Here is a 21,814-nt window from a genome sequence, read left to right on the forward strand (position 1 = left end):
CTTTTAGTCTCAGATGACTCCATTCACTGTCCTAATGTCTTAATGTTTTCTTAAACAGTTTCCAAAAAACAATATGATAAAAAAAGAAGCCAGCAGCTCCCCATCTAAGTTGGGTCTCGATTACAGTGTTTGTCATGAAGTTTCTGTTTTGGATAAGATAGAATTACTAGTGTGCTTGGGCCATAAAGCATTTGGTTAATATTCACAGAAAAGGAAATCATGCAATACAAGGCTGATTTTGATATAGCAGAATGAAAGCACTAACAAGTCATAAAAGCTTTGATAAAGGTGGGATATGAATTAAGCAATTGGTTTGGAACAAAAAACCGGCAACCACTGTGTCCCTCCAGGACTAAATTTACGGTGCTGCGGTGGATCAGGGTATGAATCCACAGTCTCCAGGTTTAGTCTTAGGGGATTTCCAGTGGCTGCAGGTTTTTGTTGCAAGCAATTTAATAATAATATTAAATTAAATACCAAATTAAATATTAATAATATAATTTTCATAATTTTACTTCTAGCTAATCTCATTGTTTAATTGCTATTTTTTTCTTCAACTTTAATAAAAGAGGGGTAGTGTGAGATTTACATTCATTGGTAATATTCATATTTTTGCTATCATGTTAATTCTGAATTCACTATTGTCTTTGTCCTTCACTGGCTTCAGTGAAGTTTCTTAATTGTATTCCCATAACAACAGTTAACAATGAGTGGAGTACAACAACAACATTTATTTATATGGCACATTTTCATACAAATAATGCAGCTCAAAGTGCTTTACATGATGAGGAAAAGAGAAATAAAAGAAAGTAAGAATTAGAATCTAAGACAACATTAATTAACATAGAATAAAAGTAAGGCCCGATGGCCAGGGAGGACAGAAAAAACAAACAAAAAAAAACTCCAGACGGCTGGAGAGAAAAAATAAAATCTGTAGGGATTCCAGACCACGAGACCGCCCAGGCCCCTCTGGGCAATCTACCTAACATTAATGAAACAGACCTCTTTGTATTTAGGGTTCTCACGGAAGGACTTGATGATGATGGTCATGTAGACTTCTGGCTTTTAATCCATCAATGTAGGACATGACGGTGCTTTGATTAGGTGGTGAGGGCGTAGATCACCACCACAGAAAACTGGGAAAAGAAACAGTAGAGAGAGTTGGGGTCAGTACGGATTTTAGAACCACCATGAATAGTTATTATAATGAATTGAATATACAGAGTATCAGGATTAAATTAAAGTGAAGTTATGAGAAGGCCATGTTAAAGTAATGTGTTTTCAGCAGTGTTTTAAAGTGCTCCACTGTATCAGCCTGGCGAATTCCTATTGGCAGGCTATTCCAGATTTTAGGTGCATAACAGCAGAAGGCCGCCTCACCACTTCTTTTAAGTTTTGCTGTTGGAATTCTAAGCAGACACTCATTTGAGGATCTAAGGTTACGATTTGGAATATAAGATGTCAGACACTCCGATATATAAAATGGAGCGAGATTATTTAAGGCTTTATAAACCATAAGCAGTATTTTAAAGTCAATTCTGAATGACACAGGCAACCAGTGTAGTGACATTAAAACAGGAGAAATGTGTTTGGATTTTCTTTTTCTAGTTAGGAATCTAGCAGCTGCATTCTACACTCATTGCAGTCGATTTATATCTTTTTTGGGTAGTCCTGAGAGGAGTGCGTTACAGTAATCTAGTCGACTGAAAACAAACGCGTGAACTAATTTCTCAGCATCTTTCAATGATATAAGAGGTCTAACTTTACTTATGTTTCTTAAGTGAAAAAAATGCTGTCCTAGTGATCTGATTAATATGCGATTTAAAATTCAGATTCCAGTCAACAACTACCCCTAAGCTTTTTACCTGCGTCTTGACTTTTAATCCTAATGCATCAAGTTTATTTCTAATAAACTCATTGTATCGATTATTGCCAATCACTAAAATTTCTGTTTTTTCTTTATTTAGCTTGAGAAAATTACTATTCGTCCAATTAGAAACACACGTAAGACATTGTGTTAGTGAATCAATAGAATCAGGGTCATCAGGTGCTATTGATAAATACAGATGTGTGTCATCAGCATAGCTATGGTAGCTCACGTTGTGCCCCAAGATAATCTGACCTAACAGAAGCATGTAGATTGAGAAGAGCAGCGGACCCAGGATAGAGCCTTGTGGAACACCGTATAGAATATCAAGTAGACAAGCAAATGATACTTAATAATGATAGTGTCAGGCCACTAATAAAAATGGCATCACAGGAAAATTAATGGAAGGAATTATTAAGGATAAGATTGAGCAACACATGGCAAGGACAGAAGTTATTCTGAACAGTCAGCATGGGTTCAGAAGAGGGAGGTCGTGTTTTACTAACATGTTGGAATTCTATGAGGAGGCAACAAAAGGATACGATCAAAGTGGAGCTTATGATATTATTTATCTGGACTTTCAGAAAGCATTTGGTAAGGTGCCACATGAGAGGTTGGGCATCAAAAAGTGGGAGTTCAGGGTGATGTTTTTCGATGGGTGCAGAATTGGCTCAGACACAGGAAGCATAGGGTGATGGTGCGAGGAACCTCATCAGAACTGGCCGATGTTAAGAGTGGTGTTCCACAGGGGTCAGTGCTAGGGCCGCTGCTATTTTTAATATATAGAAATGATTTAGATAGGAATATAAGTAACAAGCTGGTTAAGTTTGCAGATGATACCAAGATAGGTGGATTAGCAGATAATTTGGAATCCGTTATATCATTACAGAAGGACTTGGATAGCATACAGGCTTGGGCAGATTTGTGGCAGATGAAATTTAATGTCAGTAAATGTAAAGTATTACACATAGGAAGTAAAAATGTTAGGTTTGAATACATAATGGGCGGCCAGAAAATCGAGAGTACACCTTATGAGAAGGATTTAGGAGTCATAGTGGACTCCAAGCTATCGACTTCCTGACAGTGTTCAGAAGCCATTAAGAAGGCTAACAGAATGTTAGGTTATATAGCACTGTGTGTAGAGTACAAGTCCAAGGAGGTTATGCTCAACCTTTATAATGCACTGGTGAGGCCTCATCTTGAGTACTGTGTGCAGTTTTGGTCTCCAGGCTACAAAAAGGACATAGCAGCACTAGAAAAGGTCCAGAGAAGAGCGACTAGGCTGATTCCAGGTCTACAGGGGATACATTATGAGGAAAGATTAAAAGGGCTGAGCCTATAAAGTTTAAGCAAAAGAAGATTAAAAGGTGACATGATTGAAGTATTTAAAATTATGAAGGGAATTAGTACAGTGGATTGAGACTGTGACTTTAAAATGAGTTCATCAAGAACACAGGACACAGTTGGACACTTGTTAAGGTTACATTTCGCACAAACATTATGAAGTTTTTCTTTATATAAAGAACGATAGACTCTTGGAATAAGCTACCAAGTAGTGTGGTAGACAGTAAGACTTTAGGGACTTTCAAAACTCAATGTTTTTTGGAAGAAATAAGTGGATAGGACTGGCAAGCTTTGTTGGGCTGAATGGCCTGTTCTCGTCTAGAGTGTTCTAATGCATATAGGAAAATATTAAAAGTCTCACCACAGGTTCCCACCATGTATATATCTGACTATATTGTCTCATACCATTTTCTTCCCTGGGAAGGGTCACAGATGAATGGAGCCCATCCCAGCAAGCACAGTGTTCAAGACAATCCCCTGCAAAGGGTGCCAGTCTATTACAGGGTGAACATACACCACACACCCACTAGAGCCAATTTAGCCTTTTATTTTTTTAGACTATGGGGATTCGCTTGCCAACCCAGCCCCCCCGCCTCTGGCCTGCGCTACACACCAGCCACTTTGTGTCTCTGCCACTCGCGTATGTGGATTTCACTTTCACCAAAAAACAAATCTTTTAACTCTCGCAGATACACCTCTTTTGTGAAGAAACACTACTTTTCCCTGATGGCAACACGAATTAGACGATCTACAAGTCTCCGACTTAAAGTTTAAATCCAAACAATATATTCAATCTCTTTTTGCTGTTCTGTTATTTTACCGAGTAATAATTCTCATTTGTTTGCGCTAATGTGATCTTTAATATAATTTTTTTGAGACTTTTGAATTTTAGTACATTCATTATCTCTAACCTGCTCTGCATGTGAATCGCACCAACATTTTTGAATTCTTTACGACGTTCTAGTTTGTCATCTACTCTTTGTCTTTTATTTATGACCCCGGGAGTGATTAAATCTCTTGGCACAAAGTCTCATCTCGCGGGAAGTGATTGTATCTCTCTGAAAAAGTCATGTCTCATAGAAGGCTAAAGAGTATTGTCTTGTCCCAGGATTTTTGTATTATAATAGAGAGACTTACTTTAATATTTAGGAAAAAGAGGCAGACAATTTAGTTTAACAAGTTACTGTGTGTAAAAGAAATGTCACATGCATGACTGTGTCACAAAATGCAGCTCAGAACTATGAATCTGTCACCAGTGGGTCTGAGTAACACACATAACCTAACATAATATTCTCCGCCTCATTTAATCCAGCAGAGAGTTTTGGGGCCGAGAATTATCTCAGAAGTATTGGATATAAAGAGTGACCCTAATCCAAAGGCTCGGCAAAGGCAAGCAGTTTAAAGAAGAAAAGCAGATCATTTCAACAAAGTGGCCTCTGCTTTCTAATGAAGGGCCGCACTGTTAAACAATACATCGCCTTCTGATGCATTACCGCCACCTGCTGTATTATACATGTATTGTCTCTGACAACCTCTAACTCGAATCCCATCCCTTAGCCTCTGCCTTCTTGCTGTGAAATTTCATGAAAATTTAACCAGCACATACAAATCAATGTTAATTTCTAGGTTACTATTTATGAAAAGCTACATTCTTTATATTCCTTATTTAAGAAATCACTTTCCTAAATTTATTATCAATTTCTTCGAGAGAGGTATTGCCATTCATTATTTTTTCAAGATGTCCTGAATACAGATTGAGCTCACAGCTGGTAGCTTGGAAACTGCTTTCATTTTTCTCATGCCTTTTAATATTTTTCAGTGTATTCCACCATCAGCACAGTTACCATGCGTTTAGACCTGCTTAGGGCATTACGGTGGTGCAGTGGTCTTTGCTTCTTCAGCATTTGATTCCTGAATTGGCCATTGTCTGCTGATTGGCAACTCTAATTGGCTGCATATGAGTGACAGAGACTGAAATGTAAGAATGTCTAGTAAATTATTAAAGTAAATGTGGGGCTGTAAAATGAACACGTAAGAATCTCCAAATGAGGTCTGCACTGCCATTTCTGACCTGTTCAATAGTTTGGAAGCCACAGAGTCCCAGCCTGTACGTTTATTCTGCAAATCTATTTTAATTGTGGCCTGCAATCTGTTATCTTCAATCTTGAAAGTCATTGCTGTTAGAGAAAATCATACAGGCATTGAAAAATTACCTAGTAAGTGCAGCATCAGCCTAAAGGTCATGTCTAATATTGGAAGCATAAGTGAAGTCTACTTCAAAACCTTTAGAAATGACATTTTGGTGAAAGGCGTAGGTACTTAGATAATGACTCAATCTGCATTATAGCTGAATTCTTTGTAAAAAAATATGCTGGGCATGAAAATCAGAATTTGGAAGATAATGCTTACATGATATGGAGTAGGAAGTGTTTATACCTGGGATTTAAAAGTGTGTAATTTAAATACATAAAAATGTTCTTACAGTTCTTATTTATGTAATACTAAAGTACAGTTTTATATTTTTTTCAGCCATTAGCAAGTGAAATGGAAGTTGAATCTACTAGTATGACTATGGATTGTTCAGTTGAAAAAGGTACCAAATACATAGTGGATTGGTAATTCCGTAAATCTGACCATCTTCACTGTTAAGAAATATGATGGCCAACTGGAAATGTTATCCAAAATGTTGCTGTTATATGATAATGTCTCAGATGAAATATCTTTAGACATATCAAAAATGTTTTCATTCATTGTTAAGAATAATATAGGAGATAAAGTGTATGCTTTCCAGAATGATCTCCAACAGATAGTCTATTTTAGCTTTTGTAGAGATTAGGACAGTTTAACAAGTTACTGTGTATAAAAGAAATGTCATATGCATGACTGTGTCACAAAATGCGGCTCAGAACTATGGAATTTGTCACCAGGGGGTCTGAGTAGCACACGTTAACGTAACATAACATAATATTCCCCGTCTCATTTAATCCAGCTGAGAGTTTTGGGGCCGAGAATTATCTCAGAAGCATTGGTTATACAGCAAGAACCCAACCTCAGGTCGGGGAGTTGAATGCATTCAGTACTTTTTGAAATGCAATATTATTATGTGTTTTGTAAAAGTTCTTTAAGATCACAAATAAAAATTTCCTTTTAGAAACCTATGAGGTTCAGTGATTATCTGTACATCTTAAATTCTTTCCTCCAGTCTCTATGCATAACCCATATATGAAATATGGCTAATTAGAAAATGTTTATTTTGCTCCTTAGAATCTCCGGCGTCTTTCATTTACGTGGCTGAGTTCAAAGAACCAGGCAGTAATTGCCAATTGCATGCTTACAACAGTCATTTCCTTTATTACACTGCAGTTCCTTTTTAATTTGATTTGAAACTGGCCCAGTATGACTAAGAGTGCGTCTTTAAGTGTGTATGATAGACTAGCACCCTGGGGACAGGCACAGAATCTCTGTGAAGACGACCTTGATAAGGGGGCTATTCATCTGATGAACAGAAATTGGAGTTTCATTCTTTTGTATCTTACTGCACCTGTGACTTGCATTCACTGCTGAGAGATAGAGATAGAGATAGAGATAGAGATAGAGAGAGAGAGATAGAGAGAGATAGATAGATATAGATAGATAGATAGATAGATAGATAGATAGATAGATACTGTAGATATAGATAGATAGATAGATACTGTAGATATAGATAGATAGATAGATAGATAGATAGATAGATAGATAGATAGATAGATAGATAGATACTGTAGATATAGATAGATAGATAGATACTGTAGATATAGATAGATAGATAGATAGATATAGATAGATATAGATATAGATAGATAGATAGATAGATATAGATATAGATAGATAGATAGATAGATAGATAGATACTTTATTAATCCCAAGGGGAAATTCACATAATCCAGCAACAGTATACTGATACAAAAAAAAACAATATTAAATTAAAAAGTAATAAAAATGCATGTAAAAACAGACAATAACTTTGAATAATGTTAGCGTTTCTCCCCCGGGTGGAGCTGAAGAGTCGCATAGTGTGGAGGAGGAACAATCTCCTCAGTCTGTCAGTGGAGCAGGACAGTGACAGCAGTCTGTCGCTGAAGCTGCTCCTCTGTCTGGAGATGATCCTGTTCAGTGGATTCAGTGGATTCTCCATGATTGACAGGAATTTGCTCAGAGCCCGTCACTCCACCACAGATGTTAAACTGTCCAGCTTCATTCTTACAATAGAGCCTGCCTTCCTAACAAGTTTGTCCAGGTGTGAGACGTCCTTCATCTTTATGCTACCTGTAGAAATGATGTAATAGACCCTGGCTCCACAGACTTCTAGTTTTGGATTCATTTGATTCAGTAAATCAATGGATATTTGTAACATTTGTACCAGAGAACTATGTATATATTAAGTTTCCCTGATGTACATTATACCAGGGGTGTCGAACTCCAGTCCTGGAGGGCCGCAATGGCTGTAGGCTTTCATTCTAATCATCTTCTTAATTAGTGACCAGTTTTTGCTGCTAATTAACTTCTTTCTTCTTAATTTTAATTAACTTGACTCAGGCCCCCTTAGTTGTTTCTTTTTCCAACAATAATGAGACAATAAATGAGCTGCCACATGAGCGGCTCACCTGTGCCCATCACACAATATCTGAAAATAAAGGTGAAGGTCTCAGTAAGGCTGATCTCTCAGGTCACCAAAACATCTTGATGGGGCTCAAAAACAAGCTTAATTAACAGAATGGATGGGATTCTCATTAAAAGTCTAGTTGGAGTGAAATTGGTTGGAGTTTGAAGCCCCGTTTTCGCTGGTCATCTGTTGGCTTGTTTCTCATTTCTGTTTGGCTGTCATTTAATGAAGAAAACAATCAATTCAGAGCACTGAATCTTTAAAAACAGGGCTATTAAAATGAAGGGAGAAAGAATTTAATTAGCAGTGAAAACTGGAAAAGGGTGAGAATGAAAACCTGCAGCTGCTGCGGCCCACCAGGACTGGAGTTCGACACCCCTGATCTAAGAAAAAGCTTGGGTTGCTTCTGGAAGAGGTGTCGCTGAGACCAGCAGGGGGCGCTTATCCTGTGTTTGGATTCCAATGCCCCAGTGCAGTGACGGGGACACTTTGCTGTAAATATGGCACCGTCCTTTGGATGAGATTTAAAACCAAGGTCATGACTCTCTGTGGTCATTAAAGGTCGCTGAGCCCAATCTTTCAAAAATAGTAGGATTTATCCTGATGTCCTGGCTAAATTGCCCACCATGGCCTGGTCATTCTGGCCCCCTTTTCATCCCCTGTCCCTTACTGGCTAATTATCTTTCTCACTCCTTCACCGCCTAATAGCTGACGTGTGCTGAGTGTACCGGTGCAAGAATAGCTGCCATCTCATCATCCAGGTGGGTGCTACACACGGAAGGTGGTTCATCTCGTTTCCCTTTGTCTATGTAAAGACATACACATTGTCCTGGCTGTGACAGAAGGTCTGAGGGGCCACATTGTCACATGCAACAATTATTTGTACTTCCTTTGAAAACAATCGATTCAGAGCACTGAATCTTTAAAAACAGGGCTATTAAAACGAAGGGAGAAAGAATTTACTTAGCAGTGAAAACTGGAAAAGCGTGAGAATGAAAACCTGCAGCCACTGCGGCCCTCCAGGACTGGAGTTCGACACCCCTGCATTATACAGTAGTTCATTACAGATCACAGTATTTAGTATTTCATCATAATATTTTAGTTTTATGTAAACCTGTAGAAAATTCCTTGTCAATTTGTGTGTGCATTGCGTTTAAAAAAGCCGGATGTTTCTATGATTTCTCATATTTCATAAGGCCTCAGAAAAACTTTTAAGAGGAGGCTAGTGACACTGTTGCTATTTGCCAGTTCTTAAAAAATTCAGTTACTAAATGAGAAGCAGCTGTTAATTTACACAGAATAAGTTGTGAAAAATGTGTAATCAGATTCCTAATTTTACCCTTACCCAAGTAGCCTTTATTCTATACTTATTACCTTTTCACTTTATTCATTAACATGGCGTGTCCCACAATGGTAGCCCTTTAGGTTTAGAAAACAGAGTGGATGTGGAAGTCTGTATTTTCAGATTAGCCATTGCATCCTGTACAGTGTGAGTAGGTCCATTATTATGAAGTAGAATGGGGCATGGTCAAAAAATAAATCATAAAAATGCTTTAATGACAATTTATATTTAGGCTTTCCTTTTTCTTATTATTAACAGTTTAATTTTTCTTCACAACCTTTGGTAAAATACTGCAATATAGGAAACAGTCCCTGGAGACTTGAATACAGAATGATAATAACCTCAAATATTTGTTCATATGAATCTTTTGCAGAGCATATATTCATTTACCTACTTTAGCTGATGTTAATTCACTGCAGGATGATGGCTCGTCCACCATCTTCTGTCATGTGCTTTTGACATCGAGTTATACCCGCCAATTTTGACTGTGTTGTCAGTACAGCATGCCTTGGCTGTCCTCCGGGTGCTCTTTATTTAAAGGTATCCATTCCAGTATCTCTTTTGTCCTTCTCTTGTAGTCTCTCTGTGCAATCTGACCTACTGATTACCATTTGGAGAAATTTCAATGTTGTTTTAATAACACAGACGTTTGTTTGGTTTCTAATCCAAGTAACAGTTTTTCTGTCAAACCATGTCGTGTTAAGTATTTGTCATTCCATATTTCTTTAGTTGACTTTGAGTATTTATAGTATTTAAGATACATATTTAAGGCAATGAAATGCAATGCTCTTCATCCTGATTTCCTGCTATTATCATTTTTAGGTAACTTTGCACTTGATTTAGGATTTCACTTTGTATTTTGGTTGGTTATGACTGCGCGCTGTTGTTAAAACCCACTGAGTTTAACCACAAGTTCAATTTCAACTCGGATTGCTAGCATCATTTAATTTGGTCATCATCTGCTGAAATTTGTGTATGTAAATGTAAATGTGATTAATAATGACTGTTGATTTTATGCCTTTGCTTTTCCAGTATAGCATTTCTTCTATTCAAGCTATAAATATGGGAGATATAGTATTACCTTGTCTAATACATTTTTTAATTTTTATATATTGTGAATTTCATTTAAAATATAGTGATGCTATTGCATTTGTAAACACTACTGGACAAAAGTGTTAAAAGTCCAGTGAATAACCTTAAATAATACAAAACCATGTTTTAAAATGCCAGAGGTTAAGAGAACTAGTTTAGGTTACCAACAACTGATATTATTCAAAAAGGCCTTTTTGAGGGTCCAAGTAATGGGTTAACAGCTTTCTGCAGCAATGTGACTTAATTGTGCCTTCAAAGTCGATGCAAACAGTTCTCATAGCATCCCAGCTTTTGTTGATTATTTACAAACCTTCTGTCTGTATAAAGGCGGTACTGTGTTGCTACATCCTCTGACGCATTATTTGGACAATGCTGCTCTATACAGTGGTGTGAAAAACTATTTGCCCCCTTCCTGATTTCTTATTCCTTTGCATGTTTGTCATCATATTGCTATCATAATGGCAAGAAAAAGGCAATTAACAATTGAAAACAGACATATCATTAAACCTTAAAAGTGTAGCTCTTTTAGAGAAATTGCATTTCCTGTGTCATCAAAAAAGAATTTGGAAACTGGTGGAAACAGTGACTGGAACAGATCTGGCAGACCCAAAGCCACAACAGAATCAGAACAACAACAACATTTACTTATATAGCACATTTTCATACAAATAATATAGCTCAAAGTGCTTTACATGATGAAGAAAAGAGAAATAAAAGACAAAGTAAGAATTAGAATAAGACAACACTCATTAACATAGAATAAGAGTAAGGTCCGATGGCCAGGAAGGACAGAAAAAAACAAAGAAAACTCCAGACGGCTGGAGAGAAAAAATAAAATCTGCAGGGGTTCCAGGCCACAAGACTGCCCAGTCCCCTCTGGGCATTCTACCTAACCTAAATGAAAAAGTCATATTTGTATTTAGGGTTCTCTTGGAAGGACTTAGAAGAAGACAAGTTTCTTAGCATAGTTTCTTAACAGCTTGTGTTATAGGAGTCTCACAGGACTGTGGTCAAAGTAAGTCATTCATTTGAAGTTAAACTGTCACACTTCTTCCTTTTGAGTGCTGTTTTCTGTAGCCCTACCAAATTAGTTCTGTTGCTTGACAATAATTGTGCACAAAGTATTGATGCTGATTCTGCGAGTTTGATTTTTTTTTTATTTCATGCTATTAAAACTATTCATTTCCAATTACCGGCTCACACTGCTGTGGTATGTGTTTCACTGTGGATCAGATAAACTGAATCCCCCTTTATGTTACCATTTATGCATGTGTACTCTTTAAGGCTTGGGTTCCAAACTGGAAACGCCAACTTTGGAGGATCACTGTGAACAAATGGCCTCCTTCTAGGGTGTGACTAGACAGCAGACTTTGATAAAATATAATGCAGTATGCTAAAATGGGTGGCATTACCCCTATGGGTTCAACTGCATGCCTGTCCTTCTTGCAACCAATCATTCACCCAATATTTTTAACCAACATTTATAAGCCTTTTTCCTTCTATTTCATTGAGATTTTCCTATGATTGTGATCATGTCTGTTCAAGTTTGGGAATATGCAATGACACTCCGCTTCTTCTAAAGTAAGATGTTGGCTATTAGAATTTTCCCTTTGTGTCTTTCACTTATGAAAGACATCTAAATCTGTGATCTATGATTTGCTTTATGTGACTGCTAAATGAAGGTGTTTATTTTCAAACCTTCCTTTTTGTTGGGTGTTTCTTTTGAGCGGCAGTGTGTGGTGGCAAAACGCATCAAAACTAAAGAACTGTATTTCTGTAGAAAATTGTAAAAACATTTTCAGAACACATTTTTCACAATTAAGGGTGTTCAGCATATTCTATTCACATGATGATGTTATGAGGGTAAATCAAAAAGTAAAGGCACTTTAAGAATGATGTGGTAACCGCAGCAGATTGAAGTTGACACAATACAACTCGTTCTTGATGGCTTATGGGTAGTTTGAACACTCACAACACAGCACTCTGCCATTAGTCTAGTTGAAGTCAATGTCAAATGAACATGGACACTCCACTGTGGGATTACACCATTGTTGAACAACATGCCGTAATGAGATTTCTTCGGGCAGTGGGAGTGACACCTGCAGTATTTAACTGAAGGATGTTGGCTCAGTATGGAAGTGAAAACAGTATGCCTCAACAAAATAGAAAGGTTTAAAACACAAAGAACAAATGTAACTGACGAACCTCAATCTGGTTCACCATCAACATTGTGCACACAAGCGCACATCGACATGGTGAATATCTTCATCAGAGAAGACAGACATATTATATTACATTTGGATATCGGCTAAGGATCTGAACATGGCATAATTCACGATGATTTTGGGATACTGTAAAGTTTGTGCAAGATGGGTTCCCTAACAGCCAAAAACCTTTGGTGAATTTCAGCAGGATTCACTCCCTCTGCACCCACAGTGGAGTATCCATGTTGTTATCACCTTAGCTTTAGTTAGACTAACTGGCATAATGTGTTCAAACTACCCATAAGCCATTGCAAATTTGTTGTATGACATTAGCTTTTATCCGTTGCAGCTACCGTGTAATTTTTAAATTGCCTTTACTTTCATACTAGTACTACTGCTACTATAACATGCAACAGAATGTTGTCTAATAAGGAAACTTTATCTCCACAGTTGTGCACAACTATACGTCCTTTCATCTTCTCACCGTCCTTTACTCAAGTCAGTGTCAAACGAAGCAAAAACCTTTCCCACCAGTACCGCGCACGAGCAAGGCATACCCTCAAACTTTCTAACCCGAGTACAATTTAGAATTGTAGCTTAGCTGGATCTGCACACTGTCTGTATGTGGGAGAAAAGATGAGTATTTGGGGAAACATTTGATATAGATAAAGATCAGCATGGGAATGAAACTTGAGTCCCAGAAGTCATGAAATCGTAATACTAACCAAAACACCTCCACCTTACAAGACAACTACAGAATCATAAATCTAGCTTCCAAGTTAATGTAATAAATATGTAGAGTTGAGCTTTATTTAGGACATTCAACCTTTACTGGAAAAATGGTGTTGAAACGAAACAGCGCCATATTGGAAGGAAACAAAATACGGATTATAGTCAAATAAACAGAATTTTAACGTGTAAGTAAAAAGTCTTTAAAGATTCCATTTTAAAGCACTCGTATTGCCATCTGCTCTAGAAACAAAGTTAGTTGCTTAAATCACACTTTTCTTGACTCGTTTTTCTGTTTATTTTTATCACTAGCATGTCGTCACATATTGCCAGTTTGATTCTTAATTATCCTTGATGTTTTTAATGAACTGTAAGTTACCAACATTCAGAAACAACTCAGTATTCAACTAATCAACTCTTTTTTTTATTTTCAGTTGCCAAGCTCATTTATAAAGAAAAACAGTAATTAGCAAAGATTTAGCTCAGGACCAAACATGTCTAGTGCAAAATAACATTGTGTGTGTGTGTACTGTACATTTACAATGGGTGGTGGAAATGTCATATTAGGAGATGCACCAGCAAAAACAAACACGTTTTATTTTTCAGTGTAAGCCCTGTGAGTACTAATGCACATGATTTAATCTTCAGAGGTTTTCGCTTAACTAAAACCATTTGTGTAGCCACTGTAATTTAGGCTGCTTTGACGTGTTTATTGTTAGCATGGCATGTTTCATGATGGGAGCTCTTCAGGTCTAGAAAGCAGAGCGGTTGTGGCATCTCTTCCAATCCGCAGTCTTCCCAGTTTAGCTTTTGCAGATCTGTACAGTATGAGGAGGGTTATCATCATGAAGTAGAAGGGGGAAGGTCAACATGTCCTCCTGATTGTTTGTGACAAAGGCTAAGGCAAACGAGTGTACGATTTACCAGTTATGTGGACCTTTTGAGGTGTGAAATAAATATGGACTACACCCTCGACCTCATAAAAAAATATGCACTTGATTTTGCCAGCTTTGGCTTGGACTTTAAATGTCTTTGCTTACATTGTTGTTTAGACTCTGGGTCATAGTAATGGTCTCCAAGTTTCATCCCCAGTTTTGAAATGTTTTCTAAGCTTCTCCTAGTCCAAAATGTATTGGCTTGAAGATCTACTTAGAAAGTTGGATGCGGTGGTGCTTTATTTTAGAAGCCAGTATTTGGGGCACCCATGTGTACTTACCTTGCTCATATTTAATGTTTTTAACTGACCTAAGACTAATTCCCACAGCAAGGGTACTCAACTCCGGCTCTGGTTTTCATAGATTAGATAGATAGATAGATAGATAGAGAGAGAGAGAGAGAGAGAGAGATAGATAGATAGATAGATAGATAGATAGATAGATAGAGAGAGAGATAGAGAGATAGAGAGATAGATACTTTATTAATCCCAATGAGAAATTCACATACTCCAACAGCAGCATACTGATAAAAACAATATTAATTAAAGAGTGATAAAAATTCAGGTAAAACAGACAATAACTTTGTATAATGTTAACGTTTCCCCAATGGGTGGAATTGAAGAGTCGCATAGTGTGGGGTCTCCTCAGTCTGTCAGTGGAGCAGGACGGTGACAGCAGTCTGTCGCTGAAACTGCTCCTCTGTCTGGAGATGATCCTGTTCAGTGGATGCAGTGGGTTCTCCATGATTGACAGGAGCCTGCCTAGCGCCCGTCGCTCTGCCACAGATGTCAAACTGTCCAGCTCCATGCCTACAATAGAGCCTGCCTTCCTCACCAGTTTGTCCAGGCGTGAGGACTCCTTCTTCTTTAAGCTGCATCCCCAGCACACCACCGCATTGAAGAGGGCACTCGCCAAAACTGTCTGATAGAACATCTGCAGGACGCCAGCCTTCTAAGGAAGTATAGTCAGCTCTGTCCTCTCTTGCACAGAACATCAGCATTGGCAGTCCAGTCCAATTTATCATCCAGCTGCACTCCCAGGTATTTATAGGTCTGCACCCTCTGCACACAGTTACCTCTGATCATCACGGGGTCCATGAGGAGCCTGGTCTTCCTAAATTCCACCACCAGCTTCTTGGTTTTGCTGGTGTTCAGGTGTAGGTGGTTTGAGTCGCACCATTTAACAAAGTCTTTGATTAGCTTCCTGTACTCCTCCTCCTGCCCACTCCTGATGCAGTTCACAAATAGCAGTGTTGTCACCGAACTTTTGCACGTGACAGGACTCCGAGTTGTATTGGAAGTCATTAACTAGTTTGTTACGATTTAGAACCCATAATTGCCAATTTCAGTTGTTAATTGCTGTTTTTAGGTTATAATTGTTGCCTGCTTTCTTAACCAACCATCAGTTAGTAGTGAGGTGCCAATAATAAAGGGACCACCAGTTGTGTAACTAACTTGCTTCCATGTAAACCTGTGTATATACATCATGAAGTATCTGTGTTAATACAATGTTTTGAAATAAATGAGAGAGAAGATAAGGACCAAGAAATAAAAATCTGTTCTGGACTTCAAAACATACAGATAATGTTCTCAGAAAATGAAAAATCTACGATGCATGAAAGATTTGTCTTGGATGAACGAAAGCACTAACAAGCCATACAGTTAAACACCAAGTTTCATTATCTGCTAGGCCCGGCTTCTAATTACAGAACTGCTTGGAATGAAAGCCTGCGCCCCACTGCGGATCTCCAGGATGCGAGTTGAGTACCCCTGCCCTGTGCTGTCGTTTACCTCTCACGCTGTCCCACTTTGAGACTTCATTATGATTGATGCTGAAGGCTAGCCAGATCCCAAGTCCTCTCTAAGAGACATCCTGCTCTAACGGAATTCTCCAGCCCACCTCTTGATATGTTAACATTTTACCAGCTGACACCTTGGCTTACATACTTTATGTTTCAGGGCAGTTGATATGGTTATATCACACGACTTTGCAATCTACTCATCTATAGCATTAGGGTTAATTCTATATAGAAAACCTAAGTTGAGTTTATGGCTCAATTAAGCAAGATCTTATATTCTTAATTCAATTCTACCCAGAGCTCCTACAAGAGGAGGAACGCAAACCTACTTTTGAAAAGGAGTCACTTGTCTGGGTGGAGGACTTGCAAGTGTATTCAAGATTTCTTGACATAAAGGTAGCTAAGTTAGAGTTTTTGGTAAAAACTAAAGTACTTGTTTTTGAGTCAAAAAATCTGCAGTCAATTTTGTTATTTTTAAATCTTTTACAGGAATTGCTGACAGCAAGCCATCTTACATATTTCAAGCATCACCCTGAGCTGAAAGCCCTAATACAAGATTTCCTGCTGTACTTGTTGCTTAGAAAACCAGAGGACATTTTCACATTTGCTGCTGATTTTTTTGTGCAATTTTCCTCCCGGAACATTCCATTTCGTAAATTGAGCACTAGACCTTTCACAGACGAGGACAGTTAAGTTAGGTATTTCAGGTGTCAGACTCAAGTGCAATATGACCATCATGAGAAAAGTATGAACAGAATGTGCAAAAACTGGGGAAAGAATGTACTGTTGTCATAATTCTTAAAACGATGTTTCAATTAATGTCTACGGAATCTGGCAGAAAACACAACTAGTTGAATTTTTTTGTATGCTGATTGTCTTTAAGTAGTATGTGAATATAAATACTTTTAATAAATATGGCCTTATGATTTATGGCAGAAAAACCAAGAATTAATAATTCAGTGATCTGTCATCCACTTGTGATCATCATTACTCTTTTCTGACCCTTAATTTGTGCTTTCATGCCGTCTGAAATTGTTGGTTTCATTAATGAATAATAGTTTTATTTTAAATAAATGATCTCTTGCACCACTGCTATGAAGCATGGGCATTCCTTAAGCATCCTTAAATGGATGCCCATTAATCTTAGAAGGACACAAAAACCACAAGGCTGACCTATACAGTAAGTATACTTAACGTTTCATAGCTAGTTTTAGGGTGGCACGGTGGCGCAGTGGTAGCGCTGCTGCCTCGCAGTTAGGTTCGTTTCCTGCATGTTCTCCCCGTGTCTGCGTGGGTTTCCTCCGGGTACTCCGGTTTCCTCCCACAGTCCAAAGACATGCAGGTTAGGTGCACTGGTGATCCTAAATTGTCCCTATTGTGTGCTTGGTGTGTGGTTGTGTGTGCCCTGCGGTGGGCAGGCGCCCTACCTGGGGTTTGTTTCCTGCCTTGCGCCCTGTGTTGGCTCCAGCAGACCCCCGTGACCCTGTAGTTAGGATATAGTTAGTTGGATGATGGATAGCTAGTTTGAATTTCCTCTGCGCTTTACCTGAAGAATGGAAATATCGTAGAAACGTAAACCACTAAACACTTTGGACAGCCTCCATCCTGCTGGCTAGGGTGACCCAATAGTCTGTCGCATCCTAATCTCAAAAGTGACACAATGGCTGCATGTTCTTTGCTGTTAATGAAAGTGTCATTTAAGTAGAAAGGTCATTTCTGTGTTTTTGTGGCACCTTCAGTTCCTCACAGCACATGTTTTCATTTTCTGAGAAACGTTAATTGAATTATTACATCTCAGTTCTTCTTCTTTTGCTTGTATTCCGTTTAAATACTAAATTCAGTTATGATGATAACATTTCAATGAAAATGGTATAAAAATTGGTAAATTCAGGCTATGTTCATGAACGCTGTTTTTAAATGAAAACAATCTTTGTGCACACTAGTGTTATATGCAAGTATCTCCATCAACACTAAAGCGACCCCAAATGCATATGGTGTAGATGTTTAGCTACACCTGGTGTGCACATATCAGTGGCAAACTCCATGAAGGGATGGTCAGTCATCAGATTTATGGCAAAACTGTAGTGGTCAGTAAATTATTTCCCTTTTGCATGTGAATGCAGCATTCAAAATGTACAAAAAGAAATTTTGATGCATACACTATGTCCGCTATGTTGGAGTTTGGTTTACTTCCATGAAGGGTGACCAATCGGGGAATGAGACGTTGCTCAGCAGGCATTTACTGTAGTATATGGCTCCAGGGAGCACTTTCAGAAGCCTTCATTTTTAGGAGTTAAAAACGCTGGGGCAGTCTGGACAAAAAGGCAAAAATGGAAACTAATGTCTACGTTTTTAAACAAACATATACTGTAGTAGTGTGGATGCAGCCTGAAGTGAAACTATGAAAGTAGCTCCTCCAATGTTGGCTGTTTACAACTCTGCTAAACATGTAAAGTCATCTTTCTGAATTTCTCAATAGAATTAACATAGGACTGTTAGCCACTTGTGAAATTCCTGTCTGTACATCTATTTAAATGTCCAATCACGTCCACAGTAGGAATTCCTGTACCTTGAGTTGTAATTAAGATGTCATTCGGAGTGAAAATCTGAATCCATTTTGGCTCCGGTGAAACATATTCTAAGGCCTTTGCACCACAATCAGTGTCGTCCAAAATGCAGACAACCAATCATAGCTGTTATGGCTAGATTCAAAACTTTGACGACAGGCTAAGTTTTAATAATGCTATGTTTAGGAAGTACATCCACCTACAGACCTTTAATACAATCCAATTTTTGCCTGCTTTTCCAGGATTAAGCGGTTTATAAAAACTGATAGACAGTCAAACAACAAAATAAGATCTAATATTGTACAACATTGTTTAAAGTATAGGGCAGCACAGTGGCACAGTGGGTAGTGCTGCTGCCTCGCAGAAAGGAGACCCGGGTTTGATTCCTGCATGTTTTCCCCGTGCCTGCGTGGGTTTCCTCCGGGTACTCCGGTTTCCTCCCACAGTCCAAAGACATGCAGGTTAGGTGCATTGGCGATTCTAAATTGTCTCTAATGTGTGCTTGGTGTGTGTGTGTCTGTGTGCGCTCCCTGCCTGGGGTTTGTTTCCTGCCTTGCACCCTGTGTTGGCTGGGATTGGCTCCAGCAGACCCCCGTGACCCTGTAGTTAGGATATAGCGGGTAGTGCTGACCAACTAGCTGGAGTACTCACCACCATCTTCAATAGCACAGTCTGTGGTTCCTATGTGCTTCAAAAGATCCACAATCATTCCTCTTCAAAAGAATAATAAGCCCACGTGCCTGAATGACTACCGACCTGTTGCACTGACATCAGTAGTCATGAAGGTGCTCGAGAGGCTACTGAAAGACATTATCTTATCCTCCATCCCAAGCACCGTTGACCTACTCCAGTTTGCCTAGCGTCTTAACAGAGCGATGGAGGATGCCATTTCCCACGTGCTGCACACCACCCTCAGCCATGTGGACAAGAAACAGGGGAACTATGTGAGATTGTTGCTCATTGACTATAGATCAGCATTCAATACAATAATACCCTGTAGGCTGTTTGTGAAACTGAGGGACTTAGGACTCAACAACTGCTTGTGTACGTGGGTGCTGGACTTCCTCATTGGCAGAACACAGGCAGTAAGGGTTGGTAACTGTGTTTCTAACACCATCACCATCAACACAGGAGCTCCTCAAGGGTGTGTTCTTAGCCCCCTGCTGTACTCCCTCTACACCCATGACTGCACGTCCACGCATTCCTCCAACACTATGGTGAAGTTTGCAGGTGACACAGTGGTACTGGACTTCATTGTGAACAATGATGAGACGGCCTACATGGATGAAGTTGCAAACCTGCCTCCAGCTCAACATCAGCAAAACCAAGGAGCAGGTGGTGGACTTCAGCAGGAGACAGCAGCGGGACTATAAGCCCCTCATCATTAACGGTACTCAAGTGGAAAGGGTGAACAGTTTTAAATACCTGGGGGTTCACATCTCTGAGGACCTGACATGGTCTGAACACATCCAAGTTCAGACCAAAAGGGCAAAGCGGAGACTCTACCATCTCAGACAGCTTAGGAAGTTTGGGGTTTCTTCAGGGATTCTAAAGACGTTCTACTCTGGCGCTGTGGAAAGTATCCTGACACAGAACATTACATCCTGGTTTGGAAACTGCTGTGTTCAGGACTCTGTGCAGCAGAACACTGCTGCAGGTCAGCTCTACCATCTATGCAGGACATTTACACCAGAAGATGCAGGACCAGAGCTCTCAGGATTATCAAAGGCTCCTCTCATCCCAGCAATAGCCTGTTTCATCTGTTAATATCAGACAAAAGGTTTTGTAGCATCCTGGCCAGGACAGAGAGACTCAGAAGGAGTTTCTATCCTCAAGCCATAAGACTGTTAAATCAGAACATGCCATCTCATCCATGACCCTCCACATACTTAGACTGGACTGTAAATTGTACTAAACCGTCTACCCTTACCTTGTTTTGGAATTGGTCTGTCATTTAGCTATGCACCTGTCTAACTTTGGTTTTGCACAATAATCTCTGCACTATTGCAACTTAACACTTAATTCTACTTTATTCACATAATTTTACTTATTTGTTATGTTCTATTATACTGTTATCTTTCAGTCTATGACTTTTTGTTAATCTAACTGATATTTTTCTAACTTTGCACAGTTTTTGATAAGCGGATCAGGATGCATTTCACTGCGTGTTGTCCTGTATAACTATGCATGTGACAAATAAAGAATCTTGTATAATAAATAGATGTTTAAAGTATGCCACTGTAATCTGTAACGTTTATTTCAAACCCCATTATTTTATAGCTCACACCACACAATAAATTGTGAAAGAGATGGACAGAGGCATGTGAAGGACACATACAGACTGCTTATTTTAAACGTGCTGATGTCTGTAGAACACAGACAGAGTCTATAGAAGCCATAAATGATGAGAGTAGGTGAAGGTATTGTTTTGGCACAGTCCAGAAATAATATAGACAGCTCTATGGCAGTAAAGCATATCTGACAAGAATTCTATGCATAGGTGAGCGTTTCTAATGATGAGGATCCATCACAAAGTTCAAAGCTGTCTCCATTCAGCCAAACATTCCTGCTGAATGGGCATATCGTTGTCAGCATTTCCCCACCTGAAGAACTGGCTGTGATACCTGTACTGTTCCTTGGCTTCTCTTGTGCCTGGATATGTATGTACAGTATAAATGAGTTATACGTTGTATTTTTTGGGAATGGAAGTTATCTTTTAAAGCAAGTTGAATACATTTATCTCTTTTTGTACTGTATTTCTTCCGTCTGTTAATTTCTCCCATAGATACAAAAGAGATGGGTATGTGGCTCCAGTCTATCCATCCTGCCATTTCCCAACCCGCTGAATCCGAACACAGTGTCACGGGGGTCTGCTGGAGCCAATCCCAGCCAACACAGGGCACAAGGCAGGAACCAATCCTGGGCAGGGTGCCAACCCACCGCAGGGCTCCAGTCTATTTTGTATCAATAAAGAGTATAATCCTAGAGAGCAAGCGCTGGATACAATTGGCATAGTCAGCAGGATGCAGTTTCATACTGAGCCACTTGCTTTAATTGTAGTGACAATGGGACCAGCCTTGTGTGGATGGAGACCATGGACATCCATGGCTGTGTAAAACGTCTGTTCTGCATAAATAAAAAGTATAATCCAAGGGAGTGAGTGCCCCCTGCTGGATACAAATATAGACTGTTTTTTTCTGTTCCTCTGGATTTCCTTTAAGATCAAAGCTAGTCTAAGTAATCTTATCCCTGCTGATATATATGGATGAACAACGCCTCAGAATTCCGAAGAAG

General features: G+C 39.0%; 1 protein-coding gene across 6 annotated transcripts in view; it reads left to right on the top strand.

Annotated features, from left to right (window-relative positions):
- Window positions 1-21,321, top strand: part of LOC120531720 (ciliogenesis associated TTC17 interacting protein) — an 80,399-nt gene extending 59,078 nt beyond the window's left edge. Inside the window, exons 12-14 of one of the 6 annotated variants that reach the window (XR_005634142.1) lie at window positions 5,741-5,804; window positions 16,252-16,349; window positions 16,443-17,190. The gene's annotated coding sequence lies outside the window, so the exon portion shown is untranslated. Of the gene's footprint in view, window positions 1-5,740; window positions 5,805-16,251; window positions 16,350-16,442; window positions 17,191-21,305 lie in introns of those variants that run through there. The other 5 variants (XR_005634147.1, XR_005634145.1, XR_005634143.1 and 2 more) reach the window with 5 other exon arrangements.
- Window positions 21,322-21,814: the final 493 nt, after the last annotated feature.

The sequence above is a fragment of the Polypterus senegalus genome, chromosome 6 (genome assembly GCF_016835505.1).
Source record: "Polypterus senegalus isolate Bchr_013 chromosome 6, ASM1683550v1, whole genome shotgun sequence".
Taxonomy (NCBI): Eukaryota; Metazoa; Chordata; class Cladistia; order Polypteriformes; family Polypteridae; genus Polypterus; species Polypterus senegalus.